Here is a 15,676-nt window from a genome sequence, read left to right as displayed (position 1 = left end):
TGAGGGTCGGCTGTACGCTCTGCCAACAGCCAGGGCTCATTTTATTTTTTATTTTTTTATGTTTTTTGACCGTGCCGTTTGGCATGAGGGATCTTAGTTCCCCGACCAGGGATTGAACCCACGCCCCCTGCAGTGGAAGCACAGCATCTTAACCACTGGACTCACAGGGAAGTCCCCCGGGCTCATTTTAATGACTGAGTTGTTCAGAATGGAACCAAAGCCAAGCCACAAGAATCCTGGACATTTTCTGGGTCAGAAAGCAGTTTTACATAAATTGTGATGAATTGGATGTACCCAGCATTGAGATTCAGTCCCCAAAGTCAACTGAGAACAAAGGCTCTTCCCTATTTTCTTGTCCTGTCCATGTCGAAGCGCAACCTTCCCTGCATTAGTGATGCCTCTACTTCACACCAGTTCCGACATATGAGATGGTCAGTACAAGCTCATTGAATTTCATTGAGTTGTACTGCAGAGAGACAAGGTTCCTCAGACCTGTTCCCCAACCCCTCGTTCTTGAGCTGTTCCCCAGCTCAGTGAAGGGAACAGAAATTAGAGGCAGTGGCTTTGATCTGAAGGCAGCAGCTCCACTCAGACTATTGTTTAAAACCACTTCTTATTCTCAGTCACACTCGTGCCTGTCATTCACTGGGATGTTAAAAAAAAAAAAAAAAAAAAAAAAGTCCTTTACTGAAACCTAGAGGAAACACTGGGAATCACCCCTCAGCCCCAGCTGGGAATTATCTTCCCAGTAAACAGAGCTTTTAATGGGTTTTCAGTACAGCAATGTCTATTTTGGGTCTTGCTTTGATTAGTTTCAAATTATTAAAAGCAAGCCAGTTGCTGAACAACCTTGGGATATAAAGTCAATTTTAAATCAACAACTCCATTGAGTATTACCTATGTGAGAGACAGGGTAAGGTGAAATATAGACATCTGAGTCATGCACCCACACCTTTTGAAAAGAACAAATCCTTGTATTTTGCGCATTGGAAAGCTGGCTTCTGCTGTATTGTATCTATTGCAACCACTTTGTAACTGTTCAGTGCTTTACAGTTTAGAAAACTGTCACCACGTCCACATCCATCATTGCAGAGGAGACCAAGACCCTGAGGGCAGGAGCTTTCTCAGAGTCACACATCCTTTCATTTACGTGGTCCTAGGACTAGAATGCAGGTCTTTTGACTAAGACGATAAGAAACATTATTCCATGAATACTGGAAATAGTTTTAGACCAAAAATAATCCCTTCCTCATTCTCTGTGGATTTTCCTTGAGCCCCCAAATGCTAATCACCCTTTTAGGAATGTTCTAGACAACTAGGTCCCCCCAGAATCAAGCATAATTTGAGCCTCCTCACACAGAACCCGAGTGGATGCTGGTACTTGAGACGTGAACCACACCCTTGCTCTACAGGACCCTCCCTAGTCCCAGCGGGCCACCAGGCCAGCCCACCCCCAGCCCTGAGGCCCTTCGCCCCACTCACCAGCCTGTGCGGTCTCTGTCGGCTCAACTGCCTGAGGGGGCTCACGTCCTCTTTAAATATACGGGGGCTGTCACCAGCCTTGGCCTGCGGAGGGGAGGGGAGGGAGGCCTAGGGGAGAGGGTGAATGAGACATGAGTAACACAACTGCTATCAGAGGCTGGAAATAGCCAGTGACCAAAGCCCTGAGTGTCGTCCCGCCCACACCAGCTGCGAGGCCCTTGGAGAACAGTATCTCTTGGGTTCTGTTTTAATTGCCAATCGCCTGTGGCGCCAAGGGATCAATTTTTGGAGTGTGCGTTTCTGATCAAGTGGTGGGAACAGGAACAAGAGCAAAGAAAGATTTTACACCTAAAATCATTTTTCCGGGCTCCTACCCCCCTGACCTTCCTGGAAGTCAATGCAAGGTACCTGCATATGAATCATGAACCATATCTGGGAGCCCTTTGTAACTCTGAGATGCAGGTCACTGTGCTCATGAAGAAAACTCAGAGCTAAAAATAAGAGTCATGGTTGTCTGAAATGATAGTTAGATAATCTCTTCAAAGTAGCTTGGGAAAAAAAGGTCAGCTAATCATTAGGGTCCTGTCACTTCGTGGCCCGCTATCCTATGAAGAAAAGCTTTCTTTCCAAAGGTTTGAGTTACTTTGTTATCTTTTTCTACTTAAGAATATAACGTGTCTGTGCATCCTATTTACAAGTCTTGATAAGTCTCTCTGAACCCACGTCTTTTTTGGAGGTCTCATTTCTCTTTGCTTGAAATGCGCATATATTTTGATCAAGCATCAAGGACTCATATAAATTATAAAATTTGATAGCTGGCAAGAAGTTCAGAGATTTAATAGACCAATTCTTCATGTTATGGCTGAGGAAACTGAGGTACATAACTTGCTAAAGGCCAAACAATGAGTCTTGGTAGGTCCCAGATGAAAATCCAGGTTATCTGTCTCTTAGGGGAAGGCACTTTCCACTAGCGTTGACCTAGCTGTTGAGGTTAGGTGTAGGTAATACCCAACCGAGAGGGATATGAAATCCAGCCCTTCAAATCAGCCATATTAGCCTGTTCATTACATAACCACAAAGCAGTTGGTTGAGTGATGGAAATAACTGTAAAGAAGGTTGTGCTAATTTCACGAATATGAACACAGCAAAAACCTAATATGAGATTTTCCTAGTCTATGTTTTCATGCAGAAGTGTATTTGTTGTAGAAATGGGGAAATGGCGAGTACTCTGGAATGTTAAAGTTAGAAGGTACTTTAGAAGTCTTCCAGGATAGCATCTTTCAAACTTTCGTGTGCTTTTTTTTAGAATGATAATACTATTTTCTATAAATAGTCTTAAATGGAACATCGATGTATAAAGCAAATAAAAGAGGAAATTCACCACTTGAAATAAATAGGTGGTCTAGTATAATGAATAGGTGGTCTACTCACATAGCCTTTCTCGGAACCCCCAAAGTGGCTTCTAAAATACTTTTTTGAGACAAAATTTGAAAGTCACAAATGTAGCCCACAACTTTCATTTTATAGTACAGATGTTAAGTCCCAAAGAAGGGGTTTATTTCCCTTAAGGGGAAATGCAATGTGTATAATAGAATGTTTCTGGAGCCAGAAAATCTGGGTTTGACTCTAGTGTTTCTGACCTATAAAAAAATGTTTTCTGATTATACAAGTAATACAGGAATGCATTTTTATCATGAAAGACTAAATGATAAAGATGTATTTACAGTAAATTGTAAAAGTGCCCTCCCACAATCTTACTTTCTTTCCCAGAGTTAACACATGACAATGTTTTGGGTTTTACATAACTTGAGTCATCCCTTTTAAAAGGATACTTTAGTCACATTTATTGTGATTTTTGATATATCTGGGTTATTCCTTTCTTCTTATTTTTTTTTAAAATAATGTTTCTTTTTGCTTTTCTGGACTTTTATTAGGTTTAATAGTTTTCCTTTTCATGTTTTCTTTTATGACTTAGAAATGATCCTCTTCCTCTAATTTAAAAGCTATACACAGATAGATAGATAGATATAGATTTAACTGGTAGCCATATTTTATTTCTTCTATGAGGTGAGAAACTAAGTGGCACATATATACAATGGAATATTACTCAGCCATAAAAAGAAACAAGGGACTTCCCTGGTGGAGCAGTGGTTAAGAATCCACCTGCCAATGCAGGGGACATGGGTTTGAGCCCTGGTCTGGGAAGATCCCACATGCTGCAGAGCAGCTAAGCCAAATAAATAAGTAAATAAAGAATTGCTTTAAAAAAAATGAAATTGAGTTATATTTAGTGAGGTGGATGGACCTAGAGTTTGTCATACAGAGTGAAGTAAGTCAGAAAGAGAAAAACAAATACCATATGCTAACGTATATTTATGGAATCTAAAAAAAAGAAAAAGGTACTGATGAACCTAGTTGCAGGACGGGAATAAAGATGTAGACGTAGAGAATGGACTTGAGGACACGGGGTGGGAGGGGGAAGTTGGGTCTAAATGAGAGTAGCATCAACATATATACACTAGCAAATGTAAAATAGCTAGTGGGAAGCAGCCAGCATAGCACAGGGAGATCAGCTCGGTGCTTTGTGGTGACCTAGAGGGGTGGGATAGGGAGGGTGGGAGGGAGGATCAAGAAGGAGGGGAGGGGCTTCCCTGGTGGCGCAGTGGTTGAGAGTCCGCCTGCCGATGCAGGGGACACGGGTTCGTGCCCCGGTCTGGGAAGATCCCACATGCCGTGGAGCGGCTGGGCCCGTGAGCCATGGCCACTCAGCCTGCGCGTCCGGAGCCTGTGCTCCGCAACGGGAGAGGCCACAACAGTGAGAGGCCCGCGTACCGCAAAAAAAAAAAAAAAGAGGGAGGGGATATGGGGACATGTGTACGCATATGGCTGATTCACTTTGGTGTACAACAGAAACTAACACAGTATTGTGAAACAATTATACTCCAATAAAGATCTATTAAAAAATAACAAAAAAATGTAATTATAAATTTACTGCTTTCTTCATTCAACTACTGTTACTTATATATTTTTTGTATCTTACTTTTTTAACTCTGTGTGTTGTATTGTTTGTGTGAGAGATAGAATGTATCCTTGATGAATTTATTGAGAAAGTCTGTTGTAAGTGAACTAGAAGTGAAAAGGTCTTTGTATTAGTTTGCTAGAACTGCCGTAACAAATACCATACACTGGGTGGCTTAAACAACAGACATTTATTTTCTCACGGTTCTGGAGCTAGCAGTCTAAGATCAAGGTGTCAGCAGGGTTGGTATCTTCTGAGGCCTCTCTCCTTGGCTTGTAGATGGCCATCTTCTTCACATGTTTTCAGATGGTCTTTTGCCTTGTGTGTCTGTGTTCTAATCTCCTCTTTTTATAAGGATACCAGTCATATTGGATTAGGGCCCAGTCATATGACCTCATTTTACTTTTAAAGGCCCTATTTTCAAATACAGTCTCATTCTGAGGTACCAGGGGTTAGGACTTCGACATATGATTTGGGGAAGACAATTCAGCCCATAACAGTCTCAATTTTGCCTTACACATGAATGATAGCTCAGCAATCTCTACAGTTGTACTGTCCAATACAGTAGCCAATAGTCACATATGGCTATTTAAAATGAAATTATTTGAAATTAAATGAAATGAAAAATTCGGTTCCTCAGTCACAGCAGCCATATTCCAAGTGCTTGCCACCCACTGTGGCTCATGCATCCACCTTGAACAGCGTAGCTATAGCGTGTTTCCATCATTGCAGAAGTTCTGTTGACTAGCACTGCTATAGAGTGGCTTCATCTGAAAAATGATGCACATGCCTTTTGGATTCTATGAGGAATAGGTAATATTAAGCATGTGTTGGACACATGGCAGGGTGTTCAATCAATACTAGTTGAGTATTCACTCGACAGTGAGTGAATGGTAATATTAGGACTAGAACCCACTGTTTCTGCCCCATTGTTCCCCAAGAATAGCCATAAATGGGTCAGCTGTTGTGAAACATAGGACACAAAGAACATCAGGCAAGAGAGTAAGAAGGGACGATGATCTTAAACACATGCCTTAAAACACTGTCTTTATACCCAAATCAGAATAAACTTTATTCTATTTAATTCTCTCAATGACTTTGTAAAGAAGATACTATTATACCCATTGTATGAGTGAGGACTGAAATAAATACAGCTCTTGAAAGCTAAGTAATTACCCCAAGGCCACATACTTAAGTCAACAGTGAGTCGGTGGCAATGTCAGGACTAGAATACACTGCTTCACCCGCTCCATTCTCCTAGGATAACTAAAAACTGGAGAGTCATTGGGAAACACAGATCACTAAGGAGACAGGGAAATTCAAACCCAGATTGAACTTCAAATCCCTTCTACAACATTGATTCCCAAATTCATTTGATCACTGTCCCCTCAGTAAACATTTTTGTTTACACATACACACAGAGCACACATATGTATGTACATATATATGTAAATTATAAACATATTACTGTAATATACACTATAAAACACACTCCATGCTACGCACTAAAAAGATAAAAATAAATGTAATAAAAGTTCTAATTCTTTTTCTCATGCCCTCGTATTATTTCACATGCTCTCTAGGATGCTGGTCCCCCCTTCCACTTTGGAAACCACTGCTCTAAACCATGCCATACTAAGAGGGTATATGCTGTAGAAGAATTTACAGGCCTGGGAATCTCAGCTTTCATCTGCTCATCCAAACCCCTCTGAAAAGAAACATAATTGGACTATAATGTATTCAACGTCAGCCACATTCTTGGAGTAACTAGGGCTTTTCACTATTTCTATGCACCCGTAGTCTGACATTTGTCATTGGCTGTTATTTCAAAGAGAGAATTAATTTAAGACTACCATTCAAAGGTTGCTCCTGGCCATGCGGCCCATCCATGAAAGGCAGAGAAATGAGCAAAGCAACACTTAGGTGAACCAAGATGGTTCCTTTTCCCCAAGAGATTAAAAAAAAAAAAAAATATATATATATATATATATATATATATATATATATGTATTTGTCCTCACTGAAATGGAGTGAGACTTGGAGAAACAAATTGATGTACTTGCGTCATTCAGATTTTTGTATTGGCCTCTTTGTTCTTATGGCTGTACATCACTTGCTGATTACAGTGATGACAGCAATCCTTACATAATGCTTTCAGCTTAAAAGCATTACCAAGTGTTTGATTCTCTCTCAGATGTGATCTCTCTCCTCTCTCTGTCCCTTTCTCTCTGTTTCTGTCAAGCAGTGGGGGGATATAGGTGTTATTCCCTTTTTACAGATGAAGAACCTGGCTTGAGAGTTGAGGTCACACAGCCAGTAAATGGTGAAGTCAGAACTTGAACCAGGTTCTTTGCTCCAGAGCCAATGCCCTGAGGGAGGTTTCAACTGATCTGGTCGGCATTATGTAGTTGGGAGAGAGGACACTAGGTCTGAGAATCACTACAGGTCAGAGTGCCTCTGCAGCCAAAGTACCAACTCAACTTCATCTTGCCCTGAGAGATTAGCAGGGCTTTATTTACATCAATGGTCCCTTGGGTTCAGTAGAGGCTGTTTCTACATTCGCTATTCAGCCAAGACAAAGCCTCTAGGAGGAGCCTGAAGCAGTGCAAACCCCTTAAGCGGGTATCACAGGGCCAGCAAATTGACAAATGCAAATACACTCACGGAGGTTCTAAAGTGGATCAATGCGATCATCTTAGGAGCTGTTTCCATGGGTTGACTAGCATCTATCACTGTTCACCTGTGTCAACAACAGAAATTCTTTTGAATCAGTCCTTTTTATCCCTGCTCCTCTGATTGCCCTGGCTCAGATGTCTTGCCTAGACTTTTTCAGAAGCTTCCCACTGAGTTTTCCCCACCTGTCTTACATCTCTCACACTGCTACCAGAGCCGTCTTTCGAAACACAGATCTTATGATGGCAGCTTCCAGCTTAAAGACCCCCATTAGCGCCCCCTTACTATGTGATCTTACTAAAAACTTTTGACATGGCATTCAAGTTTCTTCTTCTTACCCCAAATTAACTTTCCAACTTTTCCTCCCACCGCCCCACTTTCCTTTATTCTATCTTCCAGTCTCTCCAGTCTAATCACTGTTCTCTAAAAATAGCCAGCCCTCTCATGCCTCTCTGCTTTGCTCATGCTCCATCCTCTGCCTGGAATGTCCTCCCCCTCCTTAACCTACCCCCTCGATGGAATCTTCCTTGGCCTTCCATTAGCTGCTCAGATGCTGCCTCTTCAGTGCAGGCCTCCTCACCCACCCCTTTCCAGGTGGGACTCACCACTCTCTGCCCGGCCCCCAAACACTCCTTTCACACTCCTCATTTTAAGGAATTTTGGCTGGTTTTTCACATGTCATTTTGGCTCATGAGATGGTGAACTCCTTAGGGGAACAGAGAGCATCTTTTTCATCTTTGTGTCCTCTGTGATGGTACCTATAGGCATTTGAAATTTTTTGGTTGAATTTATTCATCTAACTGAGTGGGGTCTTTTTAATAATCATATTTATTTATGTGGCTGCATTGGGTCTTAGTTGCGGCACACAGGATCTTTGTTGTGGCATGCAGGCTTCTTAGTTGTGGCATGCATGCAGGATCTAGTTCCCCAACCAGGTATGGAACCGGGGCCCCCTGCACTGGGAGCCTGGAGTCTCACCCACTGGACCACCAGGGAAGTCCCTAACTGAGTGGTTTTGAGAGGTCTTGAAAGGGCTAAATTCCTACCAGATCTGAGATAAGGAGCAAAAGAGAAAGCACAATATCAGCATGAAGAAATTACTTATTTAAGCATACTCCATCTAAAATGTTAAAATAAGGATTGGGTGTACTTTTTGAATAGTTGGAAGCCTTTTACTGGCTTTACCAAAAAGTTCATGCCATGCTTAAAATGGAAATAGCACCAGGTTGGAACAAACAGATTGGGTTTCTCGTCCTTCCTCTGCAATGGACTGAGCTGTGTGCCCTTTGGCAAGTCGGTCCCCCTTTTTGATTTTTTTCTTTACAAAAATGCTTGACAAAATGACTTTAAAGGTGCCTTCTAACTCTAAAATTTGAAGGTTCTTATTTTCTAATTAGGAAGACTAAGTCTTTATTTCCCTTTGAGTGTGATGGTCCCTTAGTAACAAGAGCAGACATTCCACATTGTCATAAAAACACTTTCTCCTACTGTGGCCCCATTACATAAAATTTAGGTATTAGAGGGCTTCCCTGGTGGCGCAGCGGTTCAGAGTCCACCTGCCGATGCAGGGGACATGGGTTCGTGCCCCGGTCCGGAAAGATCCCACATGCCGCGGAGCGGCTAGGCCCGTGAGCCATGGCCGCTGAGCCTGCGTGTCCGGAGCCTGTGCTCCACAACGGGAGAGGCCACAACAGTGAGAGGCCTGCGTACCACAAAAAAAAAAAAAAAAAAAAAAAAAAAATTTAGGTATTAGAGAAAGCACTAAATATTTTATGAAGTGAGAGTTCCTGATACAGAGTAAAAAACAAAAACAAAAGCAAAACAACTAACAAAAAATTCCTTACTGCCAAAACATCAGGCGTCTGGCCCTTTAAAGTTGAAAGGCCATGCATAAAGCTAAGAAAAAGACCTCAGAAAGATTAGTTGATCTGATGGGTTCACAAAGATGGAAGAGAGAATAAAGTGGTCAGGTCATACATGAAGATGGTTTGGAGAGGAAGGAGAAGATGCTTGGAGGTGGAGTTTTAAATTCAGGTCTTTAGGGAAGGCATTCTACAATATGTCACAGGTACAAAGGGAATCGGAAATCCTCAATGTTGTGAGTGCAGCTGTATCCCTGGCACCTGTTAGATGCTGTGACAATTTCCTTTTGTGTAACAGGAAACTTGAAAGCCCTCCAATATTCTGAAATGCTATTCTACCCATTTTTTAAAAAAAACTAGGCTTTATTCTACCCATTTTTTTAAAAAACTAGGCTTTATTTTTTAGAGCAATTTTAGGTTCACAGTAGAGTTGAGTGGAAGGTACAGAGAATTTCCATATACACGCACAGCCTCTTCCAATGTCAGTGTCCTGCATAGAGTGGTACAGTTTTTGGAATCGATGAACCTACACTACACATCATTATCATCCAAATTCCATAGTTTACATTAGGGTTCACTCTAGGTGTTTTACATTCTATGAGTTTTGACAAATGTATAATGACATGTGCCCATCATCATATTATCATACAGAGTAGTTTCAGTGCCCTATAAATCCTCTGTGCTAACCTCTTTCCCCGCTAACCTCTGAAACTTTTTATTTCCTCCATAGTTTTGCCTTTCCTGGAATGTCATATGGTTGGAATCACATAGCACATAGCTTTTTCTGATTGGCTTCTTTCACTTTGTAATATGCATTTAAGCTTCCTCCATATTTTTTCATGGCTTGATAGCTCATTTCTTTTTAGTGCTGAATATGGATGGACCACAGTTTATTTAGCCATTCATCTACTGAAGGACATCTCAGTTGCTTCCAAGTTTTATCAATTATGAATAAAACTGCTATAAACATCCATGTGCAGGTTTTAAAAGTTATCAGTTCCCTTGGGTAGATACTAAGGAGTGCAGTTGCTGGAGCATATGGTAAGAATATGTTTAATTTTATAAGAAACTGCCAAACCATCTTCCAAATTGGCTGTATTATAGTCCCACCAGCAATGAATGAGAGTTCTTGTTGCTCCACATCCTTGTCAGCATTTGGTGTTGTCAGTCTTCTGGATTTTGGCCATTCTAAAAGGTGTATAGTGATATCTTATTGTTCTGATTTTCAGTTCCCTAACGACATAAGATGTTGAGCATCTTTTCATATGTTTATTTGCCATCTTTGTATCTTTGGTGGTGAGGTGTCTGTTGAGGTCTTTTGCCCATCTTTTACTTGGGTTGTTCATTTTCTTATTGTTGAGTTTTAAGAGTTCTTTGTATATTTTGGATAACAGTCCTTTATCAGATATGTCTTTTGCAAATGTGGCTTGTATCCTTATTCTCTTTTCAGCATCTTCTGCAGAGCTGTTCTCATTTTTAATAGATACATTCAAGCAAAATTCTACTTTTAAATTGTTTAGCAGAAATCTCACTTATCCAGAAATTTCTTTCTAGCCTATAGAAATAGGCTTTGTTTTATTTGTATTCCCTTGATTTAGGAGTTATAAACAGAAGTTAGAAAAATCATCTGTCATCAAATTTGAGTTATAACTTGCAATGTGTGTTTCAAATATCCATTGAGGGGATATCTTGGGGTTGGGAGATTTCAACCCAATTTCTTAAATCCACTTTGCTATATCTGAAGTCATAGACCAAGGGATTTCAACTAAGTTTCCATAAACCCACAGGAGATAAAATTTATTTCTCGCTGAGTATACATATTGTTATGGCAATGTCTGTCAGCTGGAATGTGGGCTAAGTAGATGGTGAGATGTTTTGTGAGTGAGGAACAATTTCCTGAGATTAGCTGGAACCTAAGAAAGGTCTCCCATTTCCTGGAAGATAGGAAGATTTTGCCTCATGAGTATTGGAAAGAAGAGGGTCAGGGCAATAAGGAGCTCTAGTTACAGAATGACATAGTACTGGAGGGAGGCCAAGTATATGGGGTGACAACTGTGGATCTTTTTTATAGATGTGGAGCCTTTTATAGATGCTGAGATATGGTGCTGAGATATGGTTGTGTTATAGTTATTGTTGACTTGCTTGGTGATATTTTGATTCTGTAAATTCCTTCTAGTGAGTTGTCTCCAAATGCTAGAATTTGAAAGTGCTCCACGAACTCTTAGAGGCTTTAGAGCCAGTACGGTTAGATGACAAAACTTGAAGATCATGAGACCCTGTAATAGTTTCAGTCTGCAAAAAAAGATTGTATTATTCATTCTCTGCTGGATGTGTGAAGGCAGATATCATAGACCAGCTTCAATAAAAATGTTTTCCTTGTAGATCCTATGCTACCTGAAAATCGAATATCATGTTCTGGAGATTGGGAAGAAATACTGCAAATAAAGACCATGTTCCAGGGAGCAGTAAAGAATCTTAAAAATATGCCATGTGAGGAACAGCCCAAGGAACCAGACACATTTACTCAGAGAAGAACTGGTGATGGTGGGAGTAGGAAAACATATAACAAATCTTCAAATACCTGATGAACTGCCATATATATAAGGAGGGAATAAATGTGTTTCAAGAAAAAACAAGGACCAATAAGAATAGACATTGTAGATAGGCTGATATTGTTTCAATGTATTAAAAAACTTTAATCCATCTAATAACACAGTGCATCCTTTTTCACTTTATGATAATTAGAGAAAATGAAAGAATTTTTACAGCCCACTGTGGAAAAGAGTAGTCCAATGACTCCCACCTGCCTGAGGGCTGAGATGTTTAATATCTTGGCAACCTGTAATCCATTCACAGCACAGTGATAGGGAGGCTCTGTAATAATAGGATCAGTGGTCTCTGAAAAGAATAAATTCCCCATCATAGGGAATTTTCAAGCAGAGTTTGGAAACAACCCAGATGAGGTGCTATAATGGCAATTTTTAAAAATCCTTTAAAATTTATGAACTTTTTATTGTATAGTTTTATGAATTCTGACAAATACGTAGTCTCACATAGCTACCACAACAATCAAGATACACAATAATTACCATCCTCCAAAATTATTTTGTACTTCCCCTTTGTAGTCAGATCCACCACCATCCCTAACCACTGGTAATTGCTGACCTGTTCTCTACCCCTAAAGTTTTGCCTTTTCCAGAATGTCATATAAATGAAATCATACAGTATCCAGCCTTTTGAATCATGTTTGTTTCACTCAGCATAGTGTATTTGAAATTCATCCATATTGTTGACTCATCCAAGGTTTGTTTCTTTTTATTGCTGAGTAGTATTCTATTGTATAGATCTACCACAATGTCCATCCATCAACCAGTGGAAGAATATATAAGTGACTTCTGGTTTCCAGTATGGCATGTTAGGAGTTGGAAGTCATGACTCCATTCTAACAACAAGTTAAAAGCTGAACAAACTGAAAATTAACAACTCTTCTTATACCCATCAGAGAATTGAGGTCACAGGAAAAACTACTGCCCCCCAAATTGGAGAGACAGATAGGTGGATACAGAGAATCACAATTTACTGGAGCAGAAACCCACAAGTAGAGACCTTCAAGGGAACAATTACTGGGTTTCTTTTACTCAGTACCTCATATCTAGCTTTCAGCAAAAAAATTACAAGGCATATTAATAGGCAAAAAACAGAGTTTGAAGAGACAGAGCCAGATTTAGATATGGCAAGAATGTTGGAATTGTCAGTCCAGGAATTTAAAACAACTATGGTTAATATGCTAAGAGTTTTAATGAAAAAAGTAAACAACATGGAAGAACAGACAGGTAATGTAAGCAGAGAGATGGAAATCCCAAGAAAAAATCAAGAAGAAATGCTAGGAATCAAAGATACCAAAATAGAAATGAAGAATGCCTTTGATGGTATCATTAGTAGACTGGACACAACTGAGGAAAGAATCAGTGAGCATGAGGGCATATTAACAGAAATTTCCAAAACTAAAGCAAAGAGAAAACAGACTTAAAAAATGGAACAGAATATCCAAGAACTGTGTGACAACTATGAAAGGTATAACATACCAGAAGAGAGAAAGGAGCAACAAAAAAAATTTTTGAAGCAATAATGACTGAGAACTTCCCAAAATTAATGTCAGACAGCAAACCACAGATCTAGGAATCTTAGAGAACACCAAGAAGGATAAATTCCAAGAATATTTGGGTTGTTTCCAGTTTGGAGTGAATAGGAATAAACTACTAATTCTACAAACAGTAGCATACAGGTTTTTGTGTGAACATAACTCTTCATTTTTTGAAGTAAATACACCAGAGGAGAATTTCTGGGTCATAGAGTAAGTTCATGTTTAATTTTTTAAGAAACTGCCAAATTGTTTTCCAAAGTATCTGTACCATTTTGCATTCTCATCAGCAGTAAATGAGAATTCCAGATTCTATATCTACCAGCATTTGGTATAGTCAATCTCTTGATTTAAAAATTTTAGTCATTCTAATAATGGTATTTTAATTAGTTCTAATAAGTATTTTAAATTTGCATTCCCTCAGTGAATAATGATGTTGAGAGTCTTTTCATGTGCCATCAATATATCTTCTTTAGTAAACTGACTGTTCAAATCTTTTGCCTATTAAAAATTAGATTGTTTTCTTATTGTTGAGTTTTGAGAGTTCTTTATATATTCTGGATACAAGTTCTTTATCAGTTATGTGATTTTTCAAATATTTTTGCCCAGTCTTTGATGTTCTTTTCATTTTTTAAACATTTTTCAAGTCTTTTATGACTCCACGATTTTCATTTTGATAGAGTCCAAGTTAATAATTATGTCTTCCATGGATTATGCAAGCTTTTGGGGTTGTATTTAAAAACTTTTCCTAACCCAAAGTAACAAAGATTTTCTCCTATGGTTCCTTTAAAATAAATGTTTGATAGGTTTACGTTTTATATTTAGGCATATTATCCACATTGAGTTTATTTTTGTATAAGCCATAAGGTGTATGTTGAGGTTCACTCTTTTGTGTATATGGTTGTCTAAACTGTTCTGTCACTACTTGCTGAAATGACTGTTCTTTCTCCATTAAAGTTCTTTTGCACGTTTGTCAAAAAATTGTATCAGATCAATTGACCATATTTACATGGGTCTATTTCTGGTCTCTCTATTGATTCTGGGCACTACTAAAATCTCTGGAGAATGTTAATTTTTGTTTGTGCTATTAAGCCAGTCCAGTGAATTTTCTTTATTTCAGAAACTGTATTTTTCGGGTCTAAAATTTCCACTTTGTTCTTTATAGTTTCTATTTTTCTGGTGAGAACATCTATATTTCCATTCATTTCAAGAGTGTCCACCTTTACTTCATGGATCATGGTTATAATAGTCACTTTTTTTTTTAAAACATCTTTATTGGAGTATAATTGCTTTACAGTTGTGTGTTAGTTTCTGCTTTATAACAAAGTGAATCAGCTATACATATACATATATCCCCATATCTCCTCCCTCTTGCGTCTCCCTCCCACCCTCCCTATCCCACCCCTCTAGGTGGTCACAAAGCACCGAGCTGATCTCCCTGTGCTATGTGGCTGCTTCCCACTAGCTATCTATTTTACATTTGGTAGGTATATATGTCCATGCCACTCTCTAATTCCAACATGTGGATTGTCTTGGGTTTGGCATCTGTTGGTGCTCTTTTCCTTTGAGAATCGGGCAGATTTTATCTTTTCTGTGTTTTTTGCTTTTTTGTAAGTCAAATAATTTTGAATTGTATTATGGAATTTTGAATATTATGCTGTGAGGCTCTGGGCCTTATTAAAATCTTCTGGAGAGCATTAATTTTTATTTGCTTGCTTATTTTAGCAGGCAATGTGCCTGGTTATGTTCATATTCCAAGTTGTGTCTTACCTTCTGAGAGTGGTGGGTGCAATGTCAGTTCAAAGCTCTTGCCGGGCTCTGTGTATCTGCCCAACACACACGCCATTCAGTTGTTTATCTGATTTATATCATAGTTTAGTTCTCAAAACTTTTTCTCTTCTTCTTTGGGTCTGTGTTGTACATGCATAACTCAGGAGTGAGTGAGATTGGTGCTTGTTCATAGTCAGAATGAAGGGATTTCCAAAAAAAAGGAAAATAAAAAGAATTAAGGGATTTGCTTCTCCAGCTTTCTCATCCTTAGACTTGCCCTGACTCTCTGTGGCTCCCAGGGGTCCTTTTTCGCAGTCTTCTGGCTAGAAAGCTATTGTTTCTCCCAGAATTTTAACCCATGCACTTTCTTAGAACATGGGGTGCCTTCTAGGCAACATGAAGAGAAAGAAGAGAGAAAAATAATAGGAATCCCTCCCATTCTCTTCAGGCCATTGGGACTCTTTTTCCCGATTTGTGCAAACCGAGAGATGGTTGTTTGAGTTTTAGGTACGCACACCACTGCTGCTGCCATTGTGACAGTGAAGCTTTAGGACTAGGACTGGCATTGAGGCCTGGGAGGGAAAAAAAAAAAAAGAAAGAAAAATTAAAGGGATTCTCCCCATACTCTTCAGCTTTAAGGGCCCCCTTTCCCAATCCTCTGGCTAGAAAAGGGGGTTTCTTTCAGATTTTTTGCTGTCTCTACCTGTAGCACAGTTCCAGGACTCAGCC

The 15,676-nt window shown here is 39.5% G+C and overlaps 1 long non-coding RNA gene across 3 annotated transcripts in view; it reads left to right on the top strand.

The window, feature by feature from the left end:
* The window catches only part of LOC308620564, a 47,770-nt gene that overhangs the window by 15,335 nt on the left and 16,759 nt on the right, over positions 1–15,676 (top strand). Inside the window, exon 3 of one of the 3 annotated variants that reach the window (XR_014016343.1) lies at positions 11,419–11,497. The exons of the other annotated variants lie outside the window; for them this stretch is intronic. This is a non-coding gene — a long non-coding RNA (uncharacterized lncRNA). Of the gene's footprint in view, positions 1–11,418; positions 11,498–15,676 lie in introns of those variants that run through there. 3 annotated transcript variants of the gene reach the window in all.

Source organism: Mesoplodon bidens, assembly GCF_964165515.1.
Source record: "Mesoplodon bidens genome assembly, chromosome: 7".
Classification (NCBI taxonomy): Eukaryota; Metazoa; Chordata; class Mammalia; order Artiodactyla; family Ziphiidae; genus Mesoplodon; species Mesoplodon bidens.
Note: the sequence above shows the minus strand (reverse complement) of the source record. Positions and strands in the feature narration are given on the sequence as shown.